We start from the raw sequence: 23271 nt of genomic DNA on the forward strand, positions 1-23271 counted from the left end.
ATATTTCCTCAGATAGCTGGTATATTTTGAATTTTAATACAGGCTTCAATAGAACTGGCAGCAAAGTCTGACACCAAGCAGAGCATAGAATGATGGTGTTATGACATGATGACCCTTCCTTCTTTTAGAGTTTCCTTGTTATAGAACGCTGGTGTTCTGACGTGTGACCCTTCCTTATTTTAGTTTCCTTGGTATAAAACGTTGGTGTTCTGACATGACGACCCTTCCTTCTTTTATAGTGTCCTTGACCAGTCACCAGCTTTTATTCAGATCTGTAAAAGCAGTAAACTATAATACAAGTAAGGCTCCTACCTCCTAACCCACACGTGTTAAATTTAATGATTATTGAAAAATAAAGAGATCCACCAGGCTTTTAACAAGCACTTTGCTGGTGCTCAGCACTTCTGAAACAAGTATGCGGGGCCCCCTCCTGGTGGGAATGATTATCACATGCAGGCTTTCAGCAGTTATCCACCAGTGTTGTTCTGGAAGCATACGATCCATTGATGCAAGGAAATGAACTGGAAAAGATTAATTTGATCCCTTTTTCCTCAATCTAGCTGCTCCATTAATTACTAAGCAAATAACTCATATATTCAACCTTTCCCTATGTAGTAATTACAGAAAAAGTCATTTTAAAAGAAGTGACTGTCCAGGAAAAAGTACTAAGTTTAACAGCTTCCACTCTTAATAGACTCTGTGTATCATTCATCCATCAGATGTATCCAGTTATATAATATACTCAACACTGTGTCCTGTACAATATGGTTGGGTGGTCTTCGTTGGTGGAAATAAGGGATTTGCATCTGTTTATAGTAACCCTTTCACTGCCACATGACAGAAGGTAGTAAAAGGGTTAACCAGCTGTCGTGTGGCAGTGAAAGGGTTAACCTTCTGTGTATTGTCGCAGTGAAAGGGTTAACCGTTTTGGTAGTGTGGCAGTGAAAGGGTTAAAGCCATAATTGGAGATTGTCCAAATTACAGTACAGTACGTTATTATTGGAATGGACCTCTGGACCATATGGTACAGTACATGAACAAATGACTGGCTTACACTTAAAGTGGCTACAGTTTATTCTGAACTTGGTAGATCTGCCATAGCTTCTATGCTCCTGAATCATGGAATGCTTTGTATTTTGTAAAATGTATTGATGATGATTATGTGATTGTATGTTATATAGCCTATATATATTTATTAATTACTATTAACCAGTCTGTAGTAGCCAGCGCCCTCTTCTTTGCTGTTGTATGTTGGGGGGGGGGGGGGGGGGGGGGCTACATCATCTCAAGGGACACCAACAAACAAGCTCATGAATAGTTTAAAACGCATATTCTGGACTTGGAACTGAATTATTTTATGATGCGCGTCAGTGTTTATACTCCTCTGTTTAGCCCCTCGCGGCTCTTTTGTAGCCACAAATGTAGCCACAAGTGGGCCTGGACCGCTGGCAGCAGCTGGAGGACTAACGGCAGCAGAACTCCAGAACTACTAGGAATGTCTGACCACTGAGTGTGTCTGACTCTTACCACCTAAACTACACGGACTACAATGTATAACGTATGATGTATATATCATGCCAGTTAGGATGCCTTATACTGCACCTGTTTATACTTATATATACTTACTCATTGTATATATTCAGATTATAAGTGTTGTATTGCCCATATTTATTGTAAGATATAATATAACTGATAGGTCATACAGACCCTCATCTGCACCTTTGATTACACTGTTTATTTTTCTCATATTCTTATATTCAAAGTTAATTATATTGTTTGGGAACATACTGTAGGACCTTGGGAGCATAGGACCGTGGGAACATACTGTAGGACATTGGAAACATACTGTAGGACCGTGGGAACATACTGTAGGACATTGGAAACATACTGTAGGGCCGTGGGAACATACTGTAGGACATTGGGAACATACGGTAGGACATTGGGAACATACTGTAGGACATTGGGAACATACTGAAGGACATTGGGAACATACTGTAGGACATTGGGAACATACTGTAGGATATTGGGAACATACTGTAGGACATTGGGAACATACTGTAGGACATTGGGAACATACTGTAGGACCTTGGGAGCATAGGACCGTGGGAACATACTGTAGGACATTGGGAACATACTGTAGGACCTTTGGAACATACTGTAGGACATTGGGAACATACTGTAGGACCTTGGGAACATACTGTAGGACATTGGGAACATACTGTAGGACATTGGGAACATACTGTAGGACATTGGGAACATACTGTAGGACATTGGGAACATACTGTAGGACCTTGGGAACATACTGTAGGACATTGGGAACATACTGTAGGACATTGGGAACATACTGTAGGACCTTGGGAACATACTGTAGGGCATTGGGAACATACTGTAGGACATTGGGAACATACTGTAGGACCTTGGGAACATACTGTAGGACATTGGGAACATACTGTAGGACGTTGGGAACATACTGTAGGACATTGGGAACATACTGTAGGACTTTGGGAACATACTGTAGGACATTGGGAACATACTGTAGGACATTGGGAACATACTGTAGGACCTTGGGAACATACTGTAGGACATTGGGAACATACTGTAGGACATTGGGAACATACTGTAGGACATTGGGAACATACTGTAGGACATTGGGAACATACTGTAGGACCTTGGGAACATACTGTAGGACATTGGGAACATACTGTAGGGCATTGGGAACATACTGTAGGACATTGGGAACATACTGTAGGACATTGGGAACATACTGTAGGGCATTGGGAACATACTGTAGGACATTGGGAACATACTGTAGGACATTGGGAACATACTGTAGGACTTTGGGAACATACTGTAGGGCATTTGGAACATACTGTAGGACATTGGGAACATACTGTAGGACATTGGGAACATACTGTAGGACATTGGGAACATACTGTAGGACATTGGGAACATACTGTAGGACTTTGGGAACATACTGTAGGACATTGGGAACATACTGTAGGACATTGGGAACATACTGTAGGACCTTGGGAACATACTGTAGGACCTTGGGAGCATACTGTAGGACCTTGGGAACATACTGTAGGACCGTGGGAACATACTGTAGGACATTGGGAACATACTGTAGGACATTGGGAACATACTGTAGGACCTTGGGAACATACTGTAGGACATTGGAAACATACTGTAGGACATTGGGAACATACTGTAGGACCTTGGGAGCATACTGTAGGACATTGGGAACATACTGTAGGACCTTGGGAACATACTGTAGGACCTTGGGAACATACTGTAGGACCTTGGGAGCATACTGTAGGACATTGGGAACATACTGTAGGACCGTGGGAACATACTGTAGGACATTGGGAACATACTGTAGGACATTGGGAACATACTGTAGGACCTTGGGAACATACTGTAGAACATTGGGGAAATACTGTAGGACATTGGGAACATATTGTAGGACATTGGGAACATACTGTAGGACCTTGGGAACATACTGTAGAACATTGGGAAAATACTGTAGGACATTGGGAACATATTGTAGGACATTGGGAACATACTGTAGGACATTGGGAACATACTGTAGGACATTGGGAACATACTGTAGGACATTGGGAACATACTGTAGGACATTGGGAACATACTGTAGGACATTGGGAACATACTGTAGGACATTGGGAACATAGGACTGTGGGAACATACTGTAGGACATTGGGAACATAGGACATTGGGAACATACTGTAGGACATTGGGAACATACTGTAGGACCGTGGGAACATACTGTAGGACATTGGGAACATACTGTAGGACATTGGGAACATACTGTAGGACTTTGGGAACATACTGTAGGACATTGGGAACATACTGTAGGACCTTGGGAACATACTGTAGGACCTTGGGAACATACTGTAGGACCTTGGGAACATAGGACCGTGGGAACATACTGTAGGACATTGGGAACATACTGTAGGACTTTGGGAACATACTGTAGGACATTGGGAACATACTGTAGGACCTTGGGAACATACTGTAGGACCTTGGGAACATACTGTAGGACCTTGGGAACATAGGACCGTGGGAACATAGGACCTTGGGAACATACTGTAGGACCGTGGGAACATAGGACATTGGGAACATACTGTAGGACATTGGGAACATACTGTAGGACCGTGGGAACATACTGTAGGACATTGGGAACATACTGTAGGACATTGGGAACATACTGTAGGACATTGGGAACATACTGTAGGACCTTGGGGACATACTGTAGGACATTGGGAACATACTGTAGGACCTTGGGAACAAAGGACCGTGGGAACATACTGTAGGACATTGGGAACATAGGACTGTGGGAACATACTGTAGGACATTGGGAACATACTGTAGGACATTGGGAACATACTGTAGGACATTGGGAACATACTGTAGGACATTGGGAACATAGGACCGTGGGAACATACTGTAGGACCTTGGGAACATACTGTAGGACTTTGGGAACATACTGTAGGACCTTGGGAACATACTGTAGGACATTGGGAACATACTGTAGGACATTGGGAACATACTGTAGGACATTGGGAACATAGGACCGTGGGAACATACTGTAGGACCTTGGGAACATACTGTAGGACATTGGGAACATACTGTAGGACTTTGGGAACATACTGTAGGACCTTGGGAACATACTGTAGGACCTTGGGAACATACTGTAGGACCTTGGGAACATACTGTAGGATCGTGGGAACATACTGTAGGATCGTGGAAACATACTGTAGGATCGTGGGAACATACTGTAGGACATTGGGAACATACTGTAGGACCTTGGGGACATACTGTAGGACCGTGGGAACATACTGTAGGACATTGGGAACATACTGTAGGACCGTGGGGACATACTGTAGATTTGACCGGTTACATTACCTAACCAAACATTTCAGACACCCCTACAGGACCATACCATCTCTTGCAGACGTGCCTCTCACTCGTATTCAGTCAGTGGCTCCTGGCTAGCTTTGTGCAAGGTAATGCAGCCCGTGTAGTGGGTAATATGTAAGCAGCTAGCTAGCTTGTTTAGCCCAAGACACTTCACTTTCTTACCTTCAGGGTTTCTGAATTAGATTGTGTAAAGTGTCTACGGATGAATGCTATAACATTTCAACTAGTTTCTTTTGCCTATATTTGAAAGCAATACAGAATGCCTGAGAGCCTTACTACATTCCATTATATTTGTGTTAGTAGGTACCTGAATGTTGTCTTTTCCTTTACATAAATAAAGACATTTTCCACCATAAATTGATGCAGAAAAGGCGCTAATTGGTGCAGACAAGTACACCAGAATGCAAGAAATGTGTTTGACGCTCATGATTTCACTGTTTATTTTTGTAAATGTAATGATTTCCTGGGGAAGGGCCCCCTTTATGCATTGCTTTTATTTTATAGATTTTAATGTCAAATCTATCATAATCGGCGGTCAGGTGGCGTAGCGGAGATTGCGCTCGTCACCAATGCAAGAGACTGCGGTCTCGACTCCCGGAGTCAGCATTGCCTTGGCTTGGGCTGATCGCTATACTAACTCGTTTGGCTGGGTTAGGGGGAGGGAAGCCGTGGGTGGGAAACTGGCGTTGTGGACAGCGACGCCTACAGGTTGTCTGGGCGCGTGAATACTTTCCCTAAGGTGGTTGTCAACGGTATTTACAAATACCGTCATAGGCGGCGCGTGGGCTTTAGGTCAGGGAAGGCTGTAAAGGGAACGGCCCTTTTTTTTTACCTTTTATTTTTGGTTGCACGCAAACTGTCCAGGTTCTGATTTCATATACACACACACACTACTAGGCTATACTACAGCGAGCCCCACTCATTTATATATAGTGCAAATTAAGTGTTAAAATGAAGGCATCCAATAATATATTAACCATTGTCTTACCTTAATGCAGATAAATGCGACGTTTCGTCTTGGTGATAAAGACCGTTCACAACTTGAATCACAAGTTGCAATGAAGTGAAAGTTTTTCGTAATTTAGATCTCATCATGCTTTGAAAACAATGTACATACAGTAGCTCTAAAAAGTTTCCACGATTTGATGAACTCGGACTCTCATCATGTCCTCTTAGAGCAAGCCCTTGTTTGCCAAGATAAAACAACATACAGCCTCAGGTGATCGGTAGTTATGCCCAGGGCCAGCCCGGTGCAGCTTCTAAATTACTTTGTTTATGTCTTGGAAAAATACCGTATCGTATATATTCATTTTGCTTTTTGAAATTTGACTCAAAATAGTGTGCTGGTGTTCGCTACAAAGCGATCGGCGGGCTGAAATTCAGAACACAGATGTTTGCTTTACTCTGCCTGCGGGATCAGGATGATCATGTGAATGATGTGATTGGCTACATTATTTAACCTGAGCCTATGCGTGATTGGTTACTGCCTGTACCTGGAATGTTAAACGCTGCCACCGATTGACACCTTCGTCGTTGACACCTCGGCCAGCCGGCTGCAGCACAAGACACACACAATAGCCAGCAGCCTGCGCATATATTATATACATTTCAAGATTCCGAGCATAATATTCTGGGTAGGCATAGCCCCCCCTAGCCTATATATACCCGCCGCCTGTTTTTGATACAAGAAGAGTCTATGAAAGAGTAATATACATTTGACGAAGAAACTGTACATTGGAGGAGGTTGGTAGGAGGGGTGGAGGGGGGGTTGGGTAGGTGGGGTGGGGTGGGGGGGAAACTGTACATTGGAGGTGGTGGGGTGGGGGGGGCGGTTGGGTAGGCGGGGTGGGGGGGGGGGGGGTAACTGTACATTGGATTATCGACTAAACCTTACTTGGTCCCAAGAATAGGGTCTTGTGTATTATTGGGTTTAATAGGACATTTATTGTACATTGGGGGGGTTGCGTTAGGACATTTACAGGGGCCAGTTTCGAATTGCAGTCTCCCGTAGGTGCTCTTTAAGAGCGGTTTTGAAAGTGGATAGTGATTCACATTCCTTTACAGCTTTGGGTAGGGCGTTCCACATTGATGTGGCATAATTGCGAAACGTGTTTAGTCCCTTGTTTGAGCCGAATCTGGGTTTAACATGATTTGTTGAGATTCCTCTGGTGTTGTGGTCGTGGTATTTACTGACCTTTGGGAAGTATTTTGACATGTACATGGGTACCTTAGTCGTGTAGTGTATCTTGTAGACCAGGCCCATTGCAAGTTGCTGTACTCTGTCGTCTACTCTAAGCCATCCTACTAGGTTGTCAAAGTGGGCAGGGGTGAGGTGGGTTCTAGGAGTAAGGTCAAGCAGTAGTCTGACCAGTTTGTTTTGAGATGTTTGTCTGACACGTCAAGTCAGATTTATTTGTATATATTAGCCCAAAATAACATTACGTGTCTCAACAGGCTTCACAAGGAAACAATCCCCTCTGACGTAAACCCTCAACGAAGATAAGGAACGAACTCCCACACAAAAACTCTCTCTCTCTCTCTCTCTCTCTGAACTGAAACCTGGAAAGACAATGGGACTGTGTGGGTGTGGATGTTAAGGGGGGGAGAGGCGAGCAGCATAAAACTGATAAAAGTTGCTAAACTAAACATTATTGCCTGGAGAAGCCGACTTGGGTTGGGTCATTATTTGTTCACAGTAATCCCTTATAAAGACTATGAGGGGAGCACAAGGTAGACACCAGACCATGAGGCCAAGTGATGCCATGATAATTGCATTCCCGTCATTCATGGAGTTTAAAGGCATTGCACTTGTACTGAATCATGTAATTGTTTTTAATCCATCATTGTAGTAATTGTAATTCATTGTAATTAATAACTGTTATGATATTTGTGTTCTTTGTTAACTCGTCATCACTGTAAATGAGGGAAACCTCAGTGCTTTCACGAGTATAAATAAAGATTTGAAATTAAATGATAATGTTATCTTCAGTCAATAAGGAAAGGCAGACCCCAGTCACTGATAACAGCAACATGAACTAGTCTGCCAGCCTTAGACCGTATTCTCACACAGCGGCACATTCTTTTATTTGATTAGATTACATTACATTAAAATGTATTGTAGTAGTAGTAGTCGTTTTATTCAGTCATCACACAATACAATATGCACAATAATTTAACAATCTTTGATTCAGGCAGTGACTGAAAAGGTACAGACTGAAGCATAATGCTTATATATGCCTGTCCTATATTCTTAACAAAATTAAGACTCCAAAACAGTATTCTAAAAGAAAATAACAAAAAAAAGTATTATTCACATTTGTAATCTTCGAAAATAGCTCTACAAACCATTTTCTTAAAAACCAAAAGCGAATTACTCATTCTTAAATGTATATCAGCATTGTTCCACAAGTTAACCCCAACAATAGAAATTCACCTCCTTTTAATCCCTTTCTTAGCTTTTGAACAGTACATGAAAAAAATTCTCTCAAATCATATTTTCTTTCATGTATTGAAAAAGACCTTTGCACACCATCCGGGAGTAACTTTGCTTTAGCTCTGTACATTATTTGCATAATTTTATAATAAACCAAATCATTAAATTTCATAACATGTGACTTTATAAACAGTGGATTTGTGTGGTCATAGTAACCAGCCTTATGAAGGCTCCGAATGGCCCGATTTTGCAGTGTGTGTACAAGAAAATGTATTACACAGCACGAGTACAGTACAACGAAAATAAGTTTGGCATCCCACGAACAAACCCACAGAAGGCAGCCAGCCCACACAACATCCCCGGCCGTGCCCTCAGGGTCTGTTCATCAGAGCTGGCTGACGTACTTTTCTTTGGCAGGGGCACGATGGTGGTGGTCTTGAAGCAGGTGGGCACAACAGCTTGTGCTAGTGACCAGTTGTATTTAAGCATTACATCACGCGCAGTTGTGGTTTGTGAACAATAAACCATGCCTAGGGGTGGTCGTTAGACCCCCCTAGGCATGGTTTATTGTTCACAAATCACGACTGCAAGTGGTGTAATGCTTTTATACAACTGCCACATTCATCCAACCTTATTGCTATACAATAAACACACATTAATCGAAGATTTATTGAAAAAACCATCCGCCAGAAAAAGTTGTTCCCACAACAACAAAAAAGAGAAATTGCCTCCATGTGGAAGCAGCTCGGAAGTGCATCCAACCAACTAACACATCCAACTGTGTGTTATTGGAATCCAACTGCCTTTCAACTAAGACATCCAACCAACTAACACATCCAACTGTCTTTCAACTAAGACATCCAACCAACTAACACATCCAACTGTCTTTCAACTAAGACATCCAACCAACTAACACATCCAACTGCCTTTCAACTAAGACATCCAACCAACTAACACATCCAACTTTTCTTTAGTTTTAATTATGAAGTTAGTGGTTGTTATTGGAATGATTGATTGATTGATTGAAAATGTTATTACCAGATGCAGAATGGGTACAATACAGTACGGCTCAATACACACAATTGTTAAGGGGATGCAGACCTACTTTCTATAGAACTTCATTCTTAGATGCTTCTATAGAAAGTAGGTAAAACAAATTAAAAAGTTTTCTTTGCCCTATAGGGAAAAAAAGTTTTCTTCGCCCTATTTTTTTATTTATTTTTTTAAACCTACTGTAGAGGGCCTAAACTTAACCAGTTGGAAACCAAGCGTACAGTAATAAAATTAGCAATCAATCAATCAATCAATTCAATAGGCCATGCTCACTTAGAACAGCGCAGCACCCAGCTCTCTCTCAGTCTGACTCTCCCCCGCGTTGCAGACAGGAGTGTGTGTGTGTGTGTGTGCGTGTGTGTGTGTGTGTGTGTGTGTGTGTGTGTGTGTGTGTGTGTGTGTGTGTGTGTGTGTGTGTGTTTGTGTGGGGGTGGGTGCGTGGGTACGCCAGCGTCGGACAGTGTGAGAGTGAACGCTGCAGTCAGGGGGAAGGAAGTATAAATTTTATTAATCAATCAATCAATCCGCGATTTTTCTTTTGTTCTAAAATGACTCATGACCCATCAATTACATCATCCAACATTGTTTAAAGGACTAAGACATTCGCCGTGACAGAATCGCTTTATATTTAGTCGTTATGACGCTATCAACATATCCATTTGTTAAAGATTATTGTCCGCCATCTTGTTTTTGCCGACGGAGTGATCCTGGCGGAGTGATGTGATTCGGTTGTGGGCGGGTCCTGGGACCAGAAGCGTAGAATGGTCCCTATACATACGTGTAAATGGACTGTTTCAGCCAATCAGAATCGAGAAATTTGCATGCCGTTGTATAATGACATTCACACTGTCCGACGCTGGCGTACCCACCCACCCCCACACAAACACACACACACACACGCACACACACACACACACACTCCTGTCTGCAACGCGGGGGAGAGTCAGACTGAGAGAGCTTGGTGCTGCGCTGTTCTAAGTGAGCATGGCCTATTGAGTTGATTGATTGATTGATTGCTAATTTTATTACTGTACGCTTGGTTTCCAACTGGTTAAGTTTAGGCCCTCTACAGTAGGTTTAAAAAAATAAATAAAAAAATAGGGCGAAGAAAACTTTTTTTTCCTATAGGGCAAAGAAAACGTTTTAATTTGTTTTACCTACTTTCTATAGAAGCATCTAAGAATGAAGTTCTATAGAAAGTAGGTCTGCATCCCCTTAACAATTGTGTGTATTGAGCCGTACTGTATTGTACCCATTCTGCATCTGGTAATAAAATGTTCAATCAATCAATCAATCATTCCAATAACAACCACTAACTTCATAATTAAAAAACTAAAGAAAAGTTGGATGTGTTAGTTGGTTGGATGTCTTAGTTGAAAGGCAGTTGGATGTGTTAGTTGGTTGGATGTCTTAGTTGAAAGACAGTTGGATGTGTTAGTTGGTTGGATGTCTTAGTTAAAAGACAGTTGGATGTGTTAGTTGGTTGGATGTCTTAGTTGAAAGGCAGTTGGATTCCAATAACACACAGTTGGATGTGTTAGTTGGTTGGATAATAATAATAATAATTAATTTAATTTATATAGCGCTTCTCAATAACCCGAAGTCGCTGACAGTAGTCGGGAGCAGGGGTACAAACAAAGAAACGAAAGCAAAGAAATAAAAACAAAAACAACAAAGAAACAAAAACAAAAGGAACATGAGACCATGGGGGGAACAGGGGAGACAGCCTGATAGCACAAAAAAGGACTGGAGACAGATATCAATCAGGTTGGAGGGGAGGGGGGGGTTTAGGGGTGGGGGGGGTTGAAGGCAAGGGAGAACAGGTGGGTTTTGAGGCGAGCTTTGAAGGTGGAGAGTGTAGGGGAGTCTCTGATGGACTGGGGGAGGGAGTTCCAGAGTCGGGGTGCAGTGCGAGAGATCTCCGAAGTTTTTAAGCTTGGATGTCGGGACAGTGAGGGAGGCAGTGGAGGAGGACCGGAGGGAACGGGTGGGGCGGTAGGGGAGAAGGAGATCAGTCAGGTAGGGGGGGGCCAGGCTGTGGAGGGCTTTGAAGGTGAGGAGTAGTGTTTTAAAGTTAATGCAGTGTTTGATCGGGAGCCAGTGGAGGGAGTGGAGGACAGGAGTGATGTGTTCGCGGGACCGGGTGTTAGTGAGGAGGCGGGCGGCTGAATTTTGGACCATTTGCAGTTTATGGAGGGAGCGGGAGGTGATACCAGTGAGGAGGGAGTTGCAGTAGTCCAGGCGGGAAGAGATGAAGGCGTGAATGAGGGATTCAGCAGCGGGGGGGGAGAGGCAGTGACGGATTTTTGCGATGTTGCGGAGGTGAAAGTAGGATATTTTTACGATGGAGCGGACGTGGGGGTCAAATGAGAGGGTGGGGTCAAGGAGGACACCAAGGTTGCGGACTAGGGGGGAGGGGGTGATGGTGGAGTCGTTGATGGTGAGTGTGATGGGTCCGGATCTGGTGAGGGTGGTTTTGGTGCCAATGATGAGGAGTTCAGTCTTGTCACTGTTCAGTTTGAGGAAGTTGTGGGTCATCCAAGTTTGGAGTTCGGTGATGCATGATTCGATGTGACTGAGGGGTGGGCTGTGGGGGGATTGTGTACTGATGTAGATTTGGGTGTCGTCAGCGTAACAGTGGAAGTTGAGGTGGTATTTACGGATGATGTGACCAAGGGGGAGAATGTAGCAGATGAAGAGCAGGGGGCCAAGGACTGAGCCTTGGGGGACCCCCTGTGTGACTGGGGAGGGGGAGGAGGTGTGGCCGGAGAGGGAGATGAATTGGTGTCGGTCAGTGAGGTAGGAGGAAAACCAGTCAAGTGCTGTGCCCTCAACACCCAGTTGGTGCAGCCTTTGGAGGAGGATGGAGTGACACACTGTGTCAAAGGCTGCACTGAGATCGAGTAGGATCAGGATGTTGAGGGCACCGGAGTCAGCGGAGATGAGGAGGTTGTTGATGACCTTAACCAGTGCAGTTTCGGTGCTGTGAGCGGGACGGAAGCCAGACTGAAGGGGTTCATAGAGGGTGTTGGACTGGAGATGGGAGTGGAGTTGGGAGGCAGCAATACGTTCCAGTGTTTTTGAGAAAAAAGGAAGATTGGATATGGGGCGGTAGTTGGAGAGGCTGGATGGGTCAAGAGTGGGTTTTTTGAGGACAGGGGTGACAGCGGCGAGTTTGTAGGGGGAGGGGACGTGGCCTAGGGATAGTGACTGGTTGAAAAGGGCAGTGAGGTGGGGGATGAGAGCAGGGAGGCAGGCTTTGGTGAGAGTAGTGGGTAGGGGGTCAAGGGAGCAGGTAGTGGTCTTGGAGGTGGTCATGAGGTCCATGATGAAGGAGGAGTCAACTGGGGCGAAGGCAGTAAAAGGGGTGGGAGGGATGGAGTCAGGTGGGGGAAAAATGTTGGTGGGGGGGGGCGAGGGTGGGGGAATTGGCGATGCGGGCAGTCAGTGAGCTGTTGATTAGAGATACTTTATTATTGAAGAAGAGGAGAAACGAGTTGCAGAGGTCAGGGCACTTCCGAGCTGCTTCCACATGGAGGCAATTTCTCTTTTTTGTTGTTGTGGGAACTACTTTTTCTGGCGGATGGTTTTTTCAATAAATCTTCGATTAATGTGTGTTTATTGTATAGCAATAAGGTTGGATGAATGTGACAGTTGTATAAAAGCATTACACCACTTGCAGTCGTGATTTGTGAACAATAAACCATGCCTAGGGGGGTCTAACGACCACCCCTAGGCATGGTTTATTGTTCACAAACCACTCCTGCACGTGATGTAATGCTTAAATACAACTGGTCACTAGCACAAGCTGTTGTGCCCACCTGCTTCAAGACCACCACCATCGTGCCCCTGCCAAAGAAAAACACTGTAACCTGTCTGAATGACTATCATCCTGTTCCACTCACCCCAATAGTGATGAAGTTGTTTCGAGAGGATAATCATGTCACACATCAAGGAGACCATCCCAGACACACTGGACCCTGCAGTTTGCCTACCGTCAGAACCGGTCCACTGAGGATGCAGTCAACACTGTCATCCACACCACCCTCACACACTTAGAGGGCAAGGACACATATGCCATGTCATACAAAAATACAGAATACTTTTATATGAAATGCTTCTTTCTGTTTTGCTCCTGAGAGTGTGCTAGATAAAAATAGATAAGTATAAAATAGAAAGTCAAGTACGTAAAACAAGTGTAAACAAAAGTGTTCAATATACATATACAATATACAATGCAGAGTAGAGAAAAAGTAACTGAGTTACAATACAATATACAGTACAATGCAGAAGTGGGATGAGGTACAACTTAGGGTAAGGTGCAATGAGGTATGAGTTGTAGTGCAAATCTCTTTACCAATCAATATAAAGTGTGTTAAAGTGTCTAAAGTGGGTAAAGTGGGTGCTACAGTGAGTTGTTTATTTAAAGTTAGTGTGGCTGTGTGTGCTGTGAGTGTATGGTTGATTGATTGATTGAAAACTGTATTATTAACAGATTGCAGAATGGGTACAGTGCAGACCAGAGAAAGACTTTCGTCTTGTTTACATCAGGGTCCCCCATTTTCAATTCATCATAACATATATGACACACACGACATACAGATAGACAGTACTGCTACATCTATACATTTATGACATACCAGATTTGCAAATACAGTACTGTTTGTGATACAAAAAGTGTCCAGAAAAGAGTGTATATACATTTGACGTAGAAACTTGGTCTTGCTGAGTTTGTTATTTGACCCGAAGAGAATGGACTCTGTTTTGCCCATGTGTAATGATAGTTTGTTATCGGCGAGCCATATGCAGATTTTGCCTAGTTCCGAGCAGAGGGTTTTTTCAACCTGTAACTTGTTCTTGTCAGAGACCAGCAGGGCTGAGTCGTCCGCAAACAGGAACAAGTTGCAGTTACAAGCTGACGACATGTCATTTGCATAAATTAGGAACAGTAGCGGTCCTAGTATGCTTCCTTGTAGAACACCACAGCTCACTGGGAGGGGGGGGGGGGGGTAGGGTACCGTTTACCTCCACCATCTGTTCTCTCCCCTCCAGGTAGGATTGTATCCAGCTCACTGATAGACTTTTAGCTTGTCAATCAGAATGATGTGATTGACAGTGTCGAAAGCCTTTTGTAGGTCCAGCATGACCATGCCGCAGTATTTGCCCGCGTCCACCTCTTGTTTGATGTGGTCGTTCAAATAGAGAAGGCATGTGTCAGTGGAGTGGGATGTTCTGAAGCCAGATTGGAATTCGTAGATTAGATTTTTTTCGCAAGGTACTTTTCGACCTGTTCGTATACAATTTTTTCCATGACTTTCGAGATGGATGTAAGGATAGAAACAGGGCGGTAGTTGCCTGGGTCTAATTTGTGCAGGGGTGTTACTCTCGCAATTTGAAGTCGTTGGGGACGTGTCCCTGTTTTATGGAGAGGTTTATTATGTGTGTGATGACTGGGGTGATGGCGGCTGCTGAGTCTCTGAGGAATTTGGAGGGGATGTTGTCATGGCCAGTGGCCTTGTTCGGTTGGAGGGCGCTCAGTTTTTTGAGTACCTCATCTGTAGTTACCATTTCCAGTTTGAAGTCGTCTTTGTGGACGCCTAGGTTCTTGTAGTATGCTACTATGTGTTCTACCCCATAATGCCCTGAGTGGGAGGGTAGTTTGTTTACCAGTGTTGTGGCTATGTTTGTGAAGAAAGTGTTTAAGTAATTGGCTACATCTAGCTTGTCTGTGATGAGCGTGTTGTCCGTCTTTATGTTTATGTTTGAGAACCTGGTTTTAAGTTTTTTACTGCAGCCTAGTTGATTATTGAGTAATTTCCAAAGTTCACGTGGTTTCTTTTTGTTTTCCTCAGTTTTGTCATTGATGCATTTTTTTTTAGCAGTTTTGATCATGGAGTTTACGTCATTTCTTAGTCTGTTTCTTTCTAGTTTGAGTTGTCACGTGGGCTTGGAGTTCACTGCTCGTGCTTTTGGTAAGCTTTGACTGACTTTTACGAAACTCAGAGCATTTTTTGTCTCTGGCTTTCATAGCGGTCAGTATTTCAGTGTGCATCCACGGCTCAGCGCAATTTTTTACCCAGGTGGTTCTTAGGGGGGCCATGTTGTTTAGTATTGTTGAAAATTTGGTTTTGAAGCCAAGCCATGTTTCTTCAACCAGTGTACCATTGAGCTCATCTGACCAGTCCAATGGTTTGTTACATATTGTTATTGTCGTTGAGCATCCTGATGGCCTGGGGGTAGAAGCTCCCAGCAACAACTGTACTTCCTAAGAAGGCTGAGAAAATTGGCTCAATCACGGTCTGGTATGAAAACTGCACTGCTAAGGACAGGAAAGCACTCCAGTGGCAGCGAGTGATTAAAACTGCCCAGTACATCTCTGTACACCCCCTCACTACAGGACATTTACTCTACCAGGGCCACCAGGAGAGCACATAACATAATTAAGGACAGCACACACCCCCAGCACAGACTCTTCAACCTCCTGCCATCAGGCAGACGATACAGGAGTCTGAAAGCCAGGATTACGAGACTGACAAACAGTTTCTACCTACAGGCCACCACACACACTTTTTAAAATTTGTTTAACTGTGATCCCCCCCCCCCCACCCCTCTTTTGCATTTGTGCCAGGCAGACACTCTGACCTGACTGCTGCTGTGACCTCACTGTCACCCTTCCCTCGAACTGTGAATCACTAAAGCCACTTTAACTGCTGCTGTGACCCATTGTCACCTCCATATTTATATTGTAAACACTTGAAGGTGCAATGTTACTCACAAATTGTTTCTATTTTTACCTTTTTTTGCACTCACTTGGTGCTATTGTAAAAAAAAAATAAAAATGTGTTAAGTATTGTGTGATTTTGTGTGAAGGGCAGATCAGCAAAGTAAGATTTCCATTGTACGGCAAACTGTCTGTTTAACTGTGCACAACATGACAATAAACAATCTTGAATCTTGAATCTTGAATCCAACCAGATTGCAAATGTAACAGTAAAGTGCAATTCTAGATAGAATTACCAAATGCTATGTCTAATGTTTAATGCAATCCTAGGACAAATTTTTAAATGTGCTGTTCACAATGTCGAACACACGGTGGCGCATTTACTCTACAGCTAACTTTGCCGGCACATAAGCAGCCAGGGGGCGGTGATCATGCCATCTGCTCGGGTGGGTGGGGGGGGCAGCGCTCAACACAAATGAACCACATTTCCACCTATCTTCCGCGTCCTCTCTCCTAGCGCGTGTTACAGGCTGACATACGAGACCCCCAGGCCCGCCTCCGCTTCTATGAGGAAGTGTGACTAGAGCTCTCTTCGCGGAAGTAGTCTGGTAGTCGGCCGACAGCGATCTGTGTTCAGAATTATACCGGGAGATTGAGTATTGCTCGCCCGCAGAATATATTAATAATAATCAGCGCTTACTAACGTTTAGCGTCTCCGCTATTTCTGACCAAATTAGTCAACCTTTCTTTTTTCTAATGGCAGATTCTTATTCAGAGGTATTTCGTCGAGTTTACATACGCTGTAATGTGGTATCAGAAATGTATAGAAATATGATAAATATGACTGTTTCTCTGTTTTTTTCCATAAAAACGGACGTGGTATCAAACAAACACAAATTTAAGTGGTTAAAATTCCGAAATATATGTAATTTGTTACAGATATCTTGAGATTAGGCTATTAATGTTAATCATGGGGGAAATTTTTTTTTAAAATAGTAAACAGTTAAAATTATATGGCTTTGATCCAAGGCCCATTTTTGTCAAAATCCTTAGGAAGCTAGTGCTTGAGGCGCACATTAACAAGTTTCTTTATTAGTTGTCATACAGAAGTACAGAATACTTTTATACAAAAGGCTTCTTTCTGTTTTGCTCCAGAGACTGTGCTAGGCAAAAATAGATAATAAAATAAGTATAGCAAGTATAAAATAGAATATACTATACAGTGCAAAGCAGAAGTGGGATGAGGTACAATTTAGGTACAATATAATTTACAGTAAGGTGTAATGAGGTATGGGTAATGGGTTGTAGTGCAAATTCTTTGCCGATAAATATAAAGTGTGCTTAGGTGTACTAAAGTGGTTAAAGTGAGTGTGTGCGTGTGGATGTGTGTGCTGTGAGTGCATTTGATGGTTGTTACAGTGTTATTGTTCGTTGAGCATCCTGATGGCCTGGGGATAGAAGCTTCTTCTAGGGGCGACAGTGGCTCAGGAGGTAGAGCAGTCGTCTGGCAATCCGGAGGTTCCCGGTTCGATTCCCGCTCCTGGGCAGCGTGTCGATGTGTCCTTGAGCAAGACACTTAACCCCTAATTGCTCCCGATGAGCAGGTTGGCACCTTGCATGGTAGCCTCCACCGTCGGTGTGTGAATGGGTAATATGTAAGTAACAAATTGTAAAGCGCTTTGGATAAAAGCGCTATATAAAAAAAGCAGCCATTCTTCTGAGTCTTTCTGTGCTTGCCATGAGACTCCTGTATCGCTTGCCTGACCGCAGCAGTTCAAAGAGGCAGTTGTTTGGGTGGCTTGGATGTTTGGGTGGCTTGGATGAGGAGGTGCAGTTGCCTGCTCTCACCACCTGGGCCAGTTGGTCAGCACAGACTTTTAGGACGCGGCCAGGGATACCGTCCGGTCCTGCTGCCTTCCTGATATTTACTTTCTTGAAGGTCCTCCTCACCTCATGTTCTGTTAACCTGAACACTGAGTCTCCATCAGCAGTGTCCCCCTCTCCATTGCAGTGGATTGTAGGCTGGTGCTGTTATTCCCAGCCTCAAACCTCGCATAGAAGTTATTGAGATCATTTTCTAGGGAGATGTCACTGTTCAGCTTGAGGGAGGTGCCTTTGTAATCTGTCATCGTTCTGAGGCCCTGCCACATAGCTCTAGAGTCAGCCTGTTCATATTGGAGTTCAATTTTATCCCTGTAGCGCCTCTTTGCTTCTTTCACTGCCCTTCTCACGTTGCATGTCGCCACCTTGTGGTCATTCATGTTGCCTGCCACAAGCCCGGCGTTGTAGGATGAGGTGCGCGCCTTCAGAGCCTCACGGACGGATTTGTCTACCCAGGGCTTTTGGTTTGGGTAAACTCTAATTGTGGTAGTGGGGATTGTTTCTTCCACCAAAGTACGAACAAAGTCCAGCACTGTCTCCGTGTAGTCATTAATGTTATCTGTGTTATCTCGGAACACACCCCAGTCTGTACATTCTGTGACCAGCCTCCTATCGTTTACCGTCCCTCCGGGGCTCCCCGGTGTGGCAAGTCCTGAGCGGCTCGTGGCAGGCGTCGCTAAAAGTAATGACTTTTTCCCTCTGTGGTCTCCCCCTGTTCCCTTCCCGGCCCAAATATGATTTTGTTTATAGGAAATAAAGAGTCCTCTATACAGGTGAAAAAACTCATTTTGGCCGGCCTCACAGCCGCAAAAAAATTGATTGCCTCACGTTGGTTTCATCCAGATAGACTCTGTCCAAAGGTATGGTTTCTCACCTACCTTGACGTGATCTATTTGGAGATATCCACGGCACGTGTTATAGGGGTTAGGGAATCTGATATCGTAATTTGGTTGGCTACAGTGGCAAAGTTGAGGGAACGCATATAAGTTTGGAAATGTTTGTTTTGATTCTTGTTTTTTTTTTTTTTTTTTTTGTGATTTATTGTGATGTATTATGAGTGTGACTCATGTTGAGGTCCTGGGGTGAGCGGGGGGAGGGGGGGGGGGGGAAGAGAACGAGCGAGTGTCCATGTTAGGATGATCACTGTACAGTTGTATCAGTAGTTGTCTTGTCATGTGGTGTTGAGTAAGTCTTTTTATGTATTGTTGTTGTTGTATTGTGATATGTTTTGTTTCATGTTGGAAAAAAGAAAAGAAAATAAAAATATTTGATCAAAAAAAAAAGAAATAAAGAGTCCCTCCTGAAATTTTTTGTTACAAACTGTGTGTTTATTCACCAAACATATGATGGGGATACGACGTGTGAACCTTTCGCTAGTGTGGGTTTGATAGGAGGGCTAGACTTTAAGTCTTGTTGGTCGCTACATTCATGTTAGAGCTTAAGCAAGGCCTGCAGCTTACACTCGGTTGAAAAAGGGTTTTTTTTCTGCCTCGACCTGAATCTTCACATAAAGGTAGAGGTTAGTTGTGTGCTCTGTTGCTTAAACAGTGATATTGAGCCGCAACACTATTGTGTTGGTCTGCAGTAATGCTCGTGTGTGAAAAGGTACCGCGGTTCAGGCCGCCCTCTCTCTCTATCAGATTTTCTGTGTCTTGCAACATAAACACGGTGTCGGGTTTACACATACATAACTTGGCCTTGTTATAAACCCTGTTTACAGACTTGTCTGTGGCTAGCGTGCGTTGAATTAGCTTTGCGCTGTTCATTAGCATACTGGCTACTTAAGGTATCATATGGCTATTTGTTGTTGTCGTATGCAAGGGTTGGGCTTGTGAGGGGGTACCGGATAAACCCCTCCTTCCCTCTTCTGATTGGTCGGGGGGTTTCTTGAACTCTCTTTTCATTCGGTCAGGGCCAAGCTGTTAGGCAGCTTGGCACGGGGGGGGGGGGGGAAGGGTTTCCCTGACTCCGCACCTATCACGGGCGGTTAAGTCATGGGTTTCCCCCCGTCATAGAAAACGTCACTAGGCACGTTTCTATTGGACGACGGCTTCCGTGAGTTTTTTCAGACCCGTATATAGGGTCTGTCATTGTCAAGTTGTCGGGGCAGAGCGTAGGAACTTACTGTTCTACTACGCTCGATATACGTGTGACTTGAGTCTGTTGGTCATGACTCAATGTTACCGTGACTTTTCAATCCTGTGGCTCACGTGGGAAGTCTCTCTGAAGATTCCCGTCTCCTCTCTGTGGTGAGGGTGGCGGGATGTAAGAATGTAAAAAAAATTTACCCTCGGCCGCGTCACGTGGGATTCATGTCCAGGGCTGTACACTGCGATGAGATTATCGCGAATTGCCCCTTTAATTGGCCGTTGCGATTGGTAAATAATATTTGGGGGCGGGCTTGCGAGTAGTGATTTCAAGCCTTGCATTCGCATTTCACTCCTAAATTATCCAAGGCTGAGCACTCACTCTGATAGACTGGCTGACTGTCTGATTTAGCTATGACGAAAAGTAAAGTTTCTTCATAGCTCATTTCTTCATAGAAAGTCACAGGCACCTGGAATCGCGTGCCTGTGACTTTCAATTCCCTTATCGCTGCCAGGTTTTCCCGACCGTTATAACGTTAGCATGTAGCTAATGGCAGACTATTTGATTCCTTAAGGCAAGCCAAGGGCTCGAAATTGCCTGGGTTTTGGTTATATACTCCCGAAATGCTCCCGCTGTTTGGCTACTTCTATGTGCAGTGAAAACTACTCGAAATGCTTTAGAACCTAGTCATTGATTTAGTTCAGGGTTAGCCGCGGAGCTAACGCTAGCTAATCAAGCTCACAGAGAGAGATAAACAGCTGACAGCAGGTAGTACAGGTACAAATACAATAAAACAAGGGGTGGGGGCTGTTGTGTAAACCTTGTACTCTTTAGTTCACATATAATAAGAGACTGAGTGTTTGTTTACTAGTCTGTACTCTGTAAGCCAGGAAGTACCATGGTGCAACATACAAATGTGTCCGTGTAGCAACACAAGCCAATACCTTACAGGACAGGGGCCCGGGGAGGGAGCTCTGTGTGTGTGTGTGTGTGTGTGTGTGTGTGTGTGTGTGTGTGTGTGTGTGTGTGTGTGTGTGTGTGTGTGTGTGTGTGTGTGTGTGTGTGTGTGTGACTGTGTGTGTAGAAGAGAGAGGGAGAAAGAGAAACAGAGAGCATGATTTAGTGTATGTCTTAGAGCTGTGTTGCAGTGTGCAGCAGATACTGACTATGAACACTGTTAATACACCGTTATTAATGAAAGAAGAAATGTTTGCAGCTGTGGTAATACGAAGTTCAGTTGGTTCATTATAAAAGATACAAACCTGACAACAAAAGCACTTAAATGTTAAATAAAAGGACCACAGTAATGAGGCAGGAGGAACATATTTTTTTTCACTATAATGGTAAAATTGTTATTAAAAAATTTGGCCCTAAAAAATATTTTTTGCCCCTAAATTTCTCATTTAGGGGCAAGTGTGCCCCTAGTGAAAAAGCTTAGCATACAGCCCTGATGTCAGTCTGTGTTTCTTTCTTTTTAATAATAAAAAGAGTGAAGAATATGAAGCACGACAACTCCTTGTCGTTCTCCCAGGCGACTTGAAGGACCAATGTCTGGTGTCTGGTTAGACTATCCATTGATGTGTTTGGGTCTCGACGCGTACATAGTGCTGGCTCGGGGTGTTTTCTGATAAGAATCACGCAGGAGGCTAGTACGCCTTGGTTGCTCGTTATTAAAACAGCGTTTTTATAAAGCAACTGGGATGGGTTTTTTTTCTCTTCCGAGCGCCTGTTACTGGGTCTCGACGGATTCTCGTTCATATCTGGGGGATGTTAACGGAATAGATCAGAACATAGGTAGAGGGGTCTCACGCCCTTGGGGTGGGCCACTGAGCGCGGTACGAATGGGACCGTCTGGGTGGCGCCCTCTTTTCATGTTTTAGATCGACACGCATACCTACCCCCTCTCCTGGAGTGGGGATGTCGGCGTGGTTAGGGCACGGGACTGGTTCTGGTCATGCTGGTCCAGGTCAGTTAACCTGTTGTCCGCCGGGGACGCAGATCTGCTGTTCTGGTACCCTGAGGGACTTGTGCTTTTTTCGGGGGAAAAAATGCCGGGTCGGCCCGGGTGTCACAGGGTTGGGCGTTATGGAGACCCTTTGTTGGGTACACGTTGTACCTGGCACTATCATGAAGGGGCTGGTTCTCCTTTCTTTTCGCTCCTCTCTCACGCATGGCGAAGAGGGGGCTGTTGGGGTGGTCTTTTGGACCTCCTCTGGTAACCCTGTGTGCTTCCCGAGCCGCCGGGCCCGGTCCGAAGTAATGTTTCGTCGACCCGTAGGCCTGGAATAACCCTTTTTGAAAACTGAAACACTTGTACTGCGGTATAGTCAGTGTATACCCGCAGGTGTGTTTTGGAGTTTTTTCTTGAGGGGTTATAGCAACAACCACCGCATGTGGTACCAAGAGGGTGGTTGATTCCCTGGTGTGTTGGAGCAGAGTCAACTCCCGGGTTACCCGGTTGAGTGTGCCCCTGCACGTTCATGGCGTCTGCCAATCGTGTCAGCCTTCTCTGCCTCGACCCCTCTGGGTGGGTTTTTTTTTGTGGAGGCTTTGTCATGGTGCGCAACAAATGCCAGCATACGCCCCTTCCGCCGGGGTGCTATTTTCAGTTGACCCCTTTGGCGCCTGTCTCGTCCGCAGTGCTCCAGGCTCGGGTCTAAAGCCTGCTGCCTGGTTTAAGGGATCGACCCCTCTGGGGTCGTCTCCCCGGTGCGCTGCCTGCTTCCGCTATAGTTTAGCCTTTTGAGTGCTTCAAGTTACGGCCATGCTGACTGCCTGTGTTGCAGGGTCAGTGTGCCAGGCGGCGTACTAGTGGGGGGACGGGCCCGCTCTTGGAGGGGCCCTGTCCGAATACGCTGGCGATGTGGGGGGCGGTGTCACTAAGTGACCGCCTGGTGAGGTCTTGATGCTTTGGCGTCATTGACCTCTCTGGGCCCCCTTTTTCCGGGGGATCCAGTCCCTTCAATGGGTCTGGGTCTTTCTTCGCGCTCCGCTGCTACGGCCTTGCCACGGTGTTGAGTTTGCTCTTGACCCCGTGATTTTGGGGGCAGTAACAAGGGTTGTTCCTTCAGTTCGTTCCCTGGTGGCATGCAGGTTGTGCGTGTGCGTAGTCGTGGGGTCAAGCCACGGTCTGCTCACCCTGTGCGTTGAGTTGCTC

The sequence above is a fragment of the Notolepis coatsorum genome, assembly GCF_963971535.1.
Source record: "Notolepis coatsorum genome assembly, chromosome: 4".
NCBI classification, from domain to species: Eukaryota; Metazoa; Chordata; class Actinopteri; order Aulopiformes; family Paralepididae; genus Notolepis; species Notolepis coatsorum.